Here is a 9,440-nt window from a genome sequence, read left to right as displayed (position 1 = left end):
AATACTGCTGAAAGACGTGGAATGAGAAGGTTGTGTAAAAAGGTCATGTTTTATTATAGTGCGTATCAAAAAAAAGTTTACACTTTGAAAATATCCTGTAAAATTATACATTGTAATATCCTGAACACTTTTCCACATCTTAACATTAGTACAGGTCCATTTAATCAAATGACGATATAACTGTCGAAAAATATTTCCGCTTGAGTGAGCACCACTTACTTTTGAAAAGTTAGTGAAAAATGATTTGCGCAGAACTTTGAAATAGTTATGTGAATAAAAGTAGACCTTAATCATGAAGAACACGTAGAATTTAGCTATTAAAATTGATTTGAAGATATCTTTTACCTTTTTTGACTTGTTTCCTTGCCCAAAACACTTCGAAGAGAGCATTTCACCCCACCCCTCTCCCCCACACACCGAGGCCATCGTGACGATATTTGCTTTACACTGAGCTGTGATTTACATGGAATGGCTTAAGCTTGATTTTCATTTTGTTAATCATTGCCAAGCTTGGGAAAAGTGTGGAGAAACAAGAATTAAATGAAAAATGAAATGTAAACCCACTTTCAATGATAAAAACTGAGTGAAATAATGCTGGAGATGTCTGATTTAAACTTTTGTTCAGATTCAGTTATGTCCTCAGATCCAGCTGGCACAAAAAGGTAAAAGGTTGTGCTTACTAAGTGCTGAAATTTCAATTTTGGTGGCAAAATTGTTACAAAATGCTTGAATGTATCCGTCTTATTTCAACTGACTAAAGGTGCAAAGGAAATGTATGAGAAATGTTTCGCAGGGTAAGTTTGATTTCGCCGTTTCCCCTTAACACAACGTGAAAACGAGCATTTCTGCGCAAACAGATTTCTGCGAGCTTTACAAAAATGGACAGTGCTCACTCAAGTGTAACATTCTGACAAAACTTTTACTTTCATTGGATAGATGAGACCCAAACCCAAGATTATATGTGAAAAAATTACCCACATGTTGTATATTTTTTTAATTCCCAGGGCTTTTTCAAAGTGTAAACTTTTTTTTTGATACGCACTGTAGAATGTCAAATCCAATTTCGCAAGTAGGGACACGAATAGTGAAAGTAATGTTGACGGAATACATGAATGTAGAATCTATTTTTGAGAAATATCAGTGAGTTTCGACCCAAGGACCCTCGCTTTACAAAGCAGAGATGGGCTATTCATTAGATCACAATGTTTCTCCTAGTCTCATCATGCAAAGAATAATAATGAAATTCTGAATTAAATTATGAAAGTTGAAGATTGGCACAGTGATATGCCTCTATAAATTGTCGTTTTGAGGATGATCAATTTATGTAAATGATTATTTAAGAAAGTATTAAAGGGATGGCCCAGGCTTAAGATATTTCTATCTCAATAAATAGAGTAAAATTCACAGAGCAAAATGCTGAAAAATATGATCAAAATTGGATGATAAATAACGAAGTTATTGAATTTTAAAGATTTGCATTATTCCAGTGAAACAGTTCTAGGCATGTCTTTATGAATATTCATTAGGTGGGCTGATGATGTCATATCCCCACTTGTTCTGTTGTATTTTATTACATGAAATTAGGTTCTTTTTTAAATTTTCTACCAAGAACTAAAACAATCAGATTGAAAACTGATTAAGTGCATTAGTTATTTATTGCCGCAACTTATTTCATCATAATGGAGACACGTCATTTGCACATGTAGGAAAAATGGAACATTTATGATTTCATGTACGGGGTAATAACATAAGAAAAAGGAAAGTGGGGATGTGACATCATCAGCCCACCTTATGAATATTCATGACGATGTACATAAAACTGTTTTCACAAAATATTGATAAATTTTAAAATTCAATAACTTCGTTATTTGTTATCTGATTTTGATGAAATCTTCAGCATTTTGCTGTGAATTTTACTCTATTTATTTAGATATATTTTCAGCCCGCAACATCCCTTTAAGAAAGAGTATAATCTCTGCTACAATATATCGAAAACTGGTGGAAAAACAACCAGTATTTACGGATTTATTAATTTCAAAACACAAAATTTGAAATTTTGAATTCAGACGCCATTTTGATGACATGATAAAAGTTAGGGTCAAATGTCACATGAAATCACATCTACGGTTCATACTTTATCCGAATATAAAAGAAAATTTAGGGGTTAACAGGCTATCTGAAGAGTTATATTGAATGTTTTTGCACATATTTGGCCAATTGTTAGCGCGCGCGTGATGCAAATTTTTATGGAAGCTAATTCCTTTATTACTGGTCGTAGAAGGTTGATTAAGGTATCAAATTAATCAGAATTTTATAATGAATGCATTGACCTGAAATAAACGGCAATTCTATGTTGCGTAATGACGTTATGCGCGTGAATGCGCAAAAACGTGTGAGCATGCAAGTTCTTGAAATGCTTAAAATGACCTGAAAAGTAACGGTACTTTTCTTTGATCAAAAAGTGATTTTGAGCATTTTAGAAATTTGACGCGCTCGTACATGTACCAACGCGTCACGACCTTTGATGACATGGACAGTTGACTCTTGATCTGAAGTTGATTTGATCATAATTTTTTAAGTTGATGATAAAGATATGATTATGTGATTTTACAAAATGGCACATAGATGACGTCACGATGACCATTTGACGTTGAACTTGTTTCGTACACATCACATGATAAGTCCGCATAACTGATAATATTTTGATGAAAATTGGAGCAGTTTTGATGATTTTGGTGGAACAAAAGGGGGAAAAATAATAAAGAAAGAAATAAAAAAGAAAATTTGTAGAAACATAAGGGGTGATCTGTCAACAGACAGATCACCTAAATATATGAGCAGGAACTATGGACTGAATGGCTTGAGAACTCAATGGCACAAAGAAACACAACATTTAAATGTCTTTATTTTAATATTAAAACATCTTTTTATTCAGAAAATATAAACAAAATTTCATAGAGAGGTAAATTACATCGACAGTGGTAAAAATTTGTAAAAGCAACATGCGAAGATCTTTTAACTAGTTTCTTTTTATGGATTAGTACTAATAGACTTGTGAAAGAGACACCTGTGACCTCGCTGTAAACTGAAGACTCATAATTTCAGAAGAATTTGAAGGAGAATCCACCCTTGGTCAAAAATGAGGAGAAAAATAAGAAAAGAGAATGGCGAAAGTTTGAAAGAAATCGGTCAAGCAATAAAAAAATTATGGCTGTTTTAAAATCTAGATCCATAAGACTATTCAAATTGGCAACAGGGTATGTAATTATGACAAGTGGTAGGGGGGAACTTTTCCATAGGGCATGTACTCAATTGTCAGGGATTTGTTGTTTTCTCCTATTCCCTTAGGGGATCAAAATATAACATGGTAGCACATTGTTTTATTTCCTCATAAAAGAAGAATTTGATTTGAAGTAAAACTTATGAAAAAAAATTGTCATTTAGCCATTTTATGGATTGAAATAAATGGATGAGTAGTCCTTGCTTTACATCACTATGACGCCATCAATGTAGCCAATTCGAAGTCTCCATTTGTATAGTGACTACCAATTTGTTCAACTCTTTAAAAAAAATTAATAACTTTCTTATCGTTTGTCCAATATTGTTCAAACTTTCACCTAACTACTCGTCTGATTTCTCTATAACAACTTTTTTTGTTTGGGTTGGATTCCCCTTTAACCCTGTTTAACACATTTGCATAATTATGTGTGATTACTGTTTATACATCTCTTCCTTACTAATGATGTAGTGAATGATTTCCATGAGAAGAACGGGGAAAGCGAGCAAGAAAGAAGAATGTATGGTCCGTATTTTGAACTTGGGTTTGAATTAAACCCTGGTTTAAAGTTGAGGTTTAACTATGGAGAGCCAATTGGGTACAAATCCCTAAGAGTACACATCCATTTTATTAACGAATATGACACCCAAATCGTCTGGGAATGATGACTGAAGTATTTGGAAAGTATTTTTCTTCATTTTGAAAGCAAAGGGAAACAAAATAGTAAACATAAGAAATATACAATATAAACAGAATTTTTGAATTTTTGGCTCCCCATGATTTTAGCACAGAGTTAGACCGTGGTCCAAGTTAAACCTGACTTCAGAATACGGGCCTGGGTGTTTATGTAATGTATGTGTGAGAGAGATAGAGTGAGAGTAAATTTTCATACTGCTACAAAGACAATGTTAAAGGGATGCTCCGTGATGAAAATATTTATATCTAAATAAATAGAGTAAAATTCACAGAAAAATGCAGAAAATTTCATCAAAATCTGAAAACAAATAGCGAAGTTATCGAATTTTAAAGTTTAGCAATATATTGTGAAAACAGTTGTGTGTAATATTCATTAGGCGGTCTGATGATGGCATATCCCCACTTTCCTTTTTCTTATGTTATTACATGAAATCATTATTGTTTCATTTTTTCATACATGTATGAATGATATGTCTCCCTTGTCATGAAATAAGTTGCAGCAATGAATATCTAATGTACTTAATCAGATGTTTTTCCAATATTTTTGGTTCTCGAAGGAAAAAATATGAATAAACCTAATTTTATATAATAAAATACAAAAGAACGAGTGGGGATATGACATCAGTTTGCTCATTGAATATTCATGAAGACATGCCGAGGAACTGTTTCATCGGAATAACGCAAATCTTTCAAATGCCATAACTTTCCAATTTTGATCAAATGTTCAGTGTTTTGTTTGTCTGATTTTGCTCTTTCTGTTCAAATCACATTATTTTCAGCCTGGAGTACCCCTTTAATGGAATACAAGTAAATATGACTCATCAGATAAAAATACATCATTGTCAGATATATTGAACGTGTACCCTAGTTATCATAACCTTTGAGACAGTGCCTGAAATGATTAATAGCAAACAAGCAAGTATAAATGTAACCATACGCAGATTTACATAAAGAAATGGTATAAATGCATCCATCATATACATAACATTTGTAGAACTAGTACAGTGACATATATATTTGAATAAATCTTTCAATTTCAATAAATGTACAAACTGTATCAGTTATAAAGATAATATATTTGATAATGAGCTTCAGACTTCATCTAGTATCTGATGTCACAAATGTCAATGTATAATGTTCTATAGAGGTCAACATATCAACAAGTCCCTTGTTTACCGACCTCCAAACCTAAAAGGGCTTACAGTGTAACTTTGTCTGACTAAACAAAACTTAAAGTGCTTTTCTAGCAGAAATACAGTCACAATCGATGGATGTTTACACCACGGTGATATCAAAGTAATAAGTACATGTAATTCAATTTAAATTAGTATTTAAATATAAATCACAAGTACACTTGAATTTATGGAAGACATTTTTTATTGGACAAAAAATTACAATAATCATTCTGCATGAAATATATTTGATGTAAAGAAAGGATATTAAGTCTGTATTTTATTTACACACACAAATGGCAGGGACGCAGAGCTGGGGATACATGTATCTCCTATACCACACATACAGGCACATGTCGCTATTTTGTTATTAAAATCTACTACAGCATATTATACTTCAAATAAATTACAAGCAAACATGCATGTACTATCTTTTCCTCCTCTTTTCCTTTTAAACGCATGTTCATTCAAGTTATGCTTTCATACACATGCTTGAAGTAGACAGCCAATTACATTTTTTATGGTAAGGGTGTGAAAATTGCCAAAGTAAAAACCGTTACTATAATTTCAGCTTGGTCTGAATAGGCTGAAGAGCTTTTGAGATATTTACACAAGTATGTAGATTGTGACCTTTATACTGTGATATCACAAACTGTAGTGCCTTCATTTCACATGCCTTAAAAAAACACTTTGATGCCTTGTTCGGGTGGGTGTTTCATGAAAGTTGTCAGCACTGACTAAATTGTCAGTACTGACAATTTCAGGGAAATCCTTAGTTTTGATTGGCTGAAAGGCACTGGCCTCTGACTGTTACTATGGTAACTGTCGGAGAAAGACAACTTGTCAGTGCTGATAACTTTCATGAAACAGTCCCCAGGTATGCTGTGACTGCTACTGCAACAGAGCTCAGCAACAGTTTAATAGTGCTCATTAAAAGGGAGCCAAACTACACCACTCATGTTTAAAAATAAAGGAACATTACATGCTTCAAATCTCTAGAAAAGCTCCCAAGTTGAGAAGACAAACTCATGACATCATATTGATTTCATTATTGTGTCATAACTTGTGTATATGTGATGTCACATCCATACATAACAGGTATTTATAAAGCGCTTTACCAAAATTATGATCAAAGCGCTCTACAACGAACAACTAATAATAATAATAATAGTACATTGAACAGCACTTAAAAATTTATCTACGGGGACAGGTGCCTGATCTTAATGCCCTGTTCAACCGCAGTTTAAGGAAACTTGCCCAAAAGGCAATCCGGCAGGCTCATAACTTTGCCATTATGGCAACTACCATGGGAACCTTGATTATGATTGGCTGATGAGCCCTGTTACCATGGTAGTTGCCATAATGGCAAAGTTACAACAGTGGCAAGTCCTTTATGAAACAGGCCCCAGAATATGAAAAAAAATGTGATAACATTTTTAAAATCAAATTTCGTCTATAAAGTCAAACACGTTTCTGTGGTCTAAAAAGATTTGACTTATTAGCAGAATCACCTGTATGTCATGAATCACAACCATGTTGAATGAAAGTTGTCTGTTCAACTCTAGACATATTTTGCGCTAACTATTTAACACCATTTGATTGGTCCATATATTTTTCTGTCATCTTGCGAGAAAATACAATTTTTCTGCCCTGGGAACATCACATATCCCTTTGACTTTGTACACAAAAATATTGCTGACTTCTCTCACGCCAGGGCCCTGTCTTACAAAGAGTTGCGATTGATCTGATCAACCTCAACTATGGAAAGCCAGCAACACCCACATCTAAAATGCATGTTTATTCAAAATATTTTTTAGTTATGATGTATATTACATTAAATCATCGTTTTCTTGACAATTTATGTGTTTGCCTTTGCTTACAAAGGACATTTTGCAAATTTCTTGTAGAAAAAAATTATGACGCTGATGGATTTCCATAGTTACGATTGATTGGATCAATCGCAACTCTTTGTACGACAGAGCCCAGATCTGAATGAGCCTCAAGCATGACTGAAGAAAAAATGGAACACAAAACAAGGGAAATAAAACTTGTTTACAATTATGCGTGAAACACTTTAAAATCAAATAGAAAAGATATACATGTACATGTATTAAGAATGTAGAAAAATATATTCATGTTCATATAGTTACATGTCAGTATAGAGTCACTATTATACCATAGATGAGTTTCTAATTCACAGATTTCATTTAAACCATCCTGGAATGAAAAATTTTAAATATTTCTAACGATCACAATCACAAACAGAATAGATAAATTAGTTCTAAGTACTGTTACACATGTACCCTCATAGACACTAACATATATTATTAAAATAACACATCACATTGTATAAATATTCATCAGTCATGATATACATATATAAAATCACCACATTTTCTTTGTCATACATGTACAAGTCAATGTGAATGAATATACGAGTAAATTATAATGATTGCACTATTACTGTATTCAATATGTTTTACTTGCATATAAAGTAAAATTCAGTTCAGTTCAGTTCAGTTCAATTTATTCATTTTCTCAGCATAAAAAAATGATATATATACAATATGTACAGGAATGACAAATAGTATCAGAGAAAATTGGAAACTACAGAAAAGTTTATAAAAACTTGTGAGTAGTAAATGGAACCATGAACTGTAAACAGACCTGATAGATGAACAATATACATGTATAAGTTATATTACTCTATACCACATAACAAGTGGATCGCATCTGGCAGTCTTGCCTGCAATATGCAATTCAATATACATGTAGCAGCAGGGCTCACTTTGAAAACAACTATTCAAATGATAATAACATACTATATTGATTGACCCAAAATGACCTTAATCATGTGACCTAAGACTTGTGCAAAACATTCAGTGATACTTGATTACTCTTAGATGTTTCATGAACTAGATCAACAAACTTTCAAAGTTATGATGGCATTTCAACAAATACCCCCATCCCTCGACATGGCCAAAGTTCATTGAATCTAATGACCTCTGAACTTGGTCATGTGACCTGAAACTCAGGCAGGATGTTCAGTAATACTTGATCACCCAAGTTTCATGAACTAGGTCCATACATGTACATGTATACTTTTTAAGTTACTAGGATTATGACATTTCAAAACTTTAACCTCATTAAGATGTTAAGTTGACGCTGCTGCCATCGTGCCGCCGGAAAAGCGGCGCCTATATTCTTGCTCTGCTATGCAGGCAAGACAAAAATGCCAATAATTTGAACCATAGATGTACACGTGTTTGACTGTTAACATAAATTTGACATCTAGCTACATATTCACTTAGAGTGTCAGCAATATCATAACAAGTGGAATGCCTCTGGCCGTCTCACCTGCATCACGCGATTCAATATAGCAGCAGTGCTGATTTTGAAAACTACTATAACTCGCACAAGATGTTCAGTGATACTTGGTTACTCTTATTTCCACGTTTTATGAACTAGACCAATACACTTATAGAGATATGATGGCAATTCAACAAATACCCCCAACGTGGCCAAAGTTCTTTGACCTTACATGACCTTTGACCTTGATCATGTGACCTGAAACTCGCACAGGATGTTCAGTGATACTTGATTACTATTATGTCCAAGTTTTATGAACTAGACCAACACACTTTCAAATTTATGGCTGTAATTCAACAAATACCCCAATTTGGGCAAAGTTCATTGACCCTAAATGACCTTTGACCTTGATCATGTGACCTGAAACTTGCACAGGATGTTCAGTAATACTTGATTACTATTATGTCCAAGTTTCATGAATCAGATCCATAAACTTTCAAAGTTATGATGGTAATTCAACAGATACCCCCAATTCGGCCAAAGTTCATTGACCCTAAATGACCTTTGACCTTGGTCATGTGACGTGAAACTCATGCAGGATGTTCAGTGATACTTGATTAACCTTATGTATAAGTTTCATGAACTAGGTCCATATATTTTCTAAGTTATGATGACATTTCAAAAACTTAACCTTAGGTTAAGATTTTGATGTTGATTCCCCCAACATGGTCTAAGTTCATTGACCCTAAATGACCTTTGACCTTGGTCATGTGACATGAAACTCAGGCAGGATGTTCAGTAATACTTGATTAACCTTATGGCCAAGTTTCATGAACTAGGTCCATATACTTTCTAAGTTATGCTGTCATTTCAAAAACTTAACCTAAGGTTAAGATTTGGTGTTGACGCCGCCGCCGCCGTCGCCGTCGGAAAAGCGGCGCCTATAGTCTCACTCTGCTATGCAGGTGAGACAAAAAGCTTTCTAC

The sequence above is a fragment of the Lytechinus pictus genome, chromosome 12, assembly GCF_037042905.1.
Source record: "Lytechinus pictus isolate F3 Inbred chromosome 12, Lp3.0, whole genome shotgun sequence".
Lineage (NCBI taxonomy): Eukaryota > Metazoa > Echinodermata > Echinoidea > Temnopleuroida > Toxopneustidae > Lytechinus > Lytechinus pictus.
Note: the sequence above shows the minus strand (reverse complement) of the source record.